The 3256-nt window shown below is 40.6% G+C and overlaps 1 pseudogene; it reads right to left on the reverse strand.

Annotated features, from left to right (window-relative positions):
• Positions 1–3256, reverse strand: part of LOC105994199 — a 58309-nt pseudogene continuing 55053 nt past the window's right edge.

Genomic DNA, 3256 nt, shown 5'->3' on the forward strand with positions numbered 1-3256 from the left:
TCACAGCAGCTGCTGCTGCGGAGGCAGCTAACAAAATAAAGGGCAAAACATCAGCTACAAGTAGCCCAGCAAATCAACGAGGGCACATTAGTTCTTTCAATTGTCTTAACACCTGAATGCCAGAATTTTTATACCAAGTTTTAGAAATATTTACAGGAAGCATAACAAAAGATGGTTGTCTAACAATAAGTATGGATTCAGTTATGCCACTTTACAAGCAATTAGTAAAAGAACAATTAGAACAGGTGACATTAAAATAATTAGCTCCTACAGAGATATTAAACGGTCAATACATAATGACATGGGGTGGTGATACACAACTCATAACATTTTTTAAAAGGGATGAATTGGGCCAGGTTATGTTGTTGAGTACAGCCACTAGTATGCAAACATGATGTTGAGGATGCCCATTCATCCACCACAGTCTAAGATTCTACTTGTTAGTAAGATTAGCACCTGACCAGTCCATTAATTCAGAGATAGTTCCAGAAATATTGGTAAAAAAATAGCTGTACATGCCTGTACCTTTTGGATGAGGCTCTCCTGTAGATACTACTATTTGTGAAGAATGAATGCAACGGGGTATCATATAGGATGGAGAAGAATTTGCATGAACTGGGTGTTCAGTTGGTAAAGATGTCATCTGTATATTGTACATTTGATTTTTGTCTGGGATCCAAATTTTATGAGTCATGGATAGCATTATAATACAGCTTTGAATGGAGCCTTTAGAGCTGGTGGTAAAACATAAAGGACTTTCAACGTACGAAGCTTAGATATCTACCATCTTGCTTGCTGGATGAAGGGATCCGGGGCTGTATTGTATGCTGATCTATTGATGTGAATGAGTACTTCAACTCCCTCCCAGGTTGTAGGGTGCACAATCGGGGGATCCAGCACATAGCCCAATGTGTCAGTGTTTGTGTCATCTGTATGAGCTTCCACAATCCTGACGCAATACTCAGGCAATCAGCAGGATTTATTTTCTTCCTGCAAAATAACACAAACCTGCCCTCAACCCCATGTTAAAACTGGATCGGGCCCGTGCCAATCACCAGTTAAAGGATCCTTCCACGTAACTTGGACAAAAGCTCTTTGCTCTCTCTCTCTTTTTTTTTCTTTCAAAAACCGCTGTGTTGCGGAAAGGCCATTACAGTCTAAGCTTAAAAAATTTAGTACAAATAAAGTGTGAGAAGAATATTAACAGGAAAGAAGGGGTATAATTTCCCCCTCTTAAATGAAAAATTGGTGTTTTAATAGCCAGTTGGCTTGTTTAACAATTTCTTGTTCTTGAGGAATACAGGGAATACCTGTAGAGTGAAAAATCTGGTAAGATTTATAAAAAGTTTGAAAAGCTTGTCCAACATATCCCGGACCATTATCACTTTTAATATATTTAGGAAGTCCCAGAGTGGCAAAACAGTGTAGGGAAGGAGCAATACAATGTTTGCTAGTCTCCCCGGTAAGAGGAGTAACCATAATAAAATTAGAGTTGTTATACGGTCACATGGACAATGGGAAGCCATCCAAAAAAATGGAATCAGGTTGGAGTTTTGTCTACTTTTTCCACCGTGAAGGTGGTCAGGGTAACAATGTAGATTTCCTCCAGGTGACTGTCAGGCTGTAGCAGCAGCAGCAGGGTCTCTAAGTGGCTCCAAGGGACTGTCACACCAGTTGCAGGGTTACAAATTTCTACACAGCCTGGTTAAGTATACAAGTAATACATAGGCTTCGCAGACTGTGGCCCCACGAGTTTTTAAGACTATTTAGACAATAACCCAGGAGTAATTATCAAGATGACAACCTGTTTAACTAGATAGATTTTTTAAAATAAAGCTGACTTTTTTAGGCAGATATGGAGGGCTAAGGCCTGTACTACTATTTTTCAGGTCTTTTTTTGTCTATTTTGTCACATTTTTTTAATGATTGTTCCCTTGTTCAAAAAAGGGGATGATGAGCAAAGAATCATCTTCTGCAGCATCTTTAGGAATGTGACCTCTAGTAACCCTAACAGTATCTAAGTCACCTGTGCAGGCCTTTAGACAGATGTTAATAGAAACACACTCTTTGGTTTACAAACTTTTTTCTTGAGCAGATAAACTTTATGTAGCTGGTGTTAGCTCAAAAGTTATTGCCAATTAGGGCCTTTGACACATACAGGAGTTGGGATTTAAACCATTGCCAACATTTTATAACTTAAGCTTTTTAATACTATTATTAAAAAGCTTTTTAATACTATTATTAAAAAGTTTCTGTCCCTACAAAGTAGATAGTCATGGATATTAGGCATGCTTACAAACTATCTTCACATGACCTCCTTGCTCTGACCAATTTTTGAAGGGCCATGCACAAATTACTGTAGGATTTGTCATTTTTGTAATCCAAGCAGTGGCTTACTGCCTTTGGATGCTCCTCCATTGCTCTTGTCCCAGGAATGTCTTCTCTACCCTGGGATAAATGTCTTATCTGTATTTTCCTTAGCTGGTTGCTGGACATGAACTGAGGCCTGAGTGCTGTCCCTCAGCTTTACAACTCAAGGCTAGCACTCTGCCACTATGTGTCCCAAAGCAACTCTGCTTGCTCTTTTGGCACTCTGCTGGCTAGTAGAGGTGACAGTCTCACCAGAACCTTTTTCTGCCCAGGCTCGCTCTGAACCAGTTTGCAGATCAATGAGTCTTATAAAAGGCCACTTTACTCCAATTAAAAACAACAAAGTGGTCAACATAGAAGTAGCTTTTAAGCATGCTCTTACCTGAAACTTATTAAGAGCCAAAGTTACATCTGACAAACTTATAAGAATCCTCTGTGTTTTGTTCTTGGCTTGCTGGAAACTTAGAAAACCTCTAAGAGCAAACTGGAATAGCAATTAAGCAATTATTTTGGTAATCCTAATTTTTTTACTTTGAGGCAAATGTTAAGAACAATTTTACTGAGGTTCCGGGAAGATGGCCGAGGAGAAGCTGGAATCTGAACAAGCTCTCGCATAGAAAGCAGTTTTAGAGTTCCAGTGAACAGTCCTAAGCCAGAGAATCACACCAAGTGTGCCATCACAGGACAGAGAGTTAGACAAGAGAGGGAAAGCCAAGGCAAGAAGACACATTGGAGCGCTTGCCAGCAGCTGCCACGGCGGCGGCGGCAGGGTCGTGGCGGAGAACGCAGCCGGGGCCATACCCGAGCGCTCACACAGAGAGTCCAAGGAGCCATACACAGCAGGCGAGCGGATTCTACTCAACACCAGCAAGAACCAACAAGGAGC

This window comes from Dipodomys ordii, unplaced genomic scaffold (assembly GCF_000151885.1).
Source record: "Dipodomys ordii isolate 6190 unplaced genomic scaffold, Dord_2.0 Scaffold105, whole genome shotgun sequence".
Classification (NCBI taxonomy): Eukaryota; Metazoa; Chordata; class Mammalia; order Rodentia; family Heteromyidae; genus Dipodomys; species Dipodomys ordii.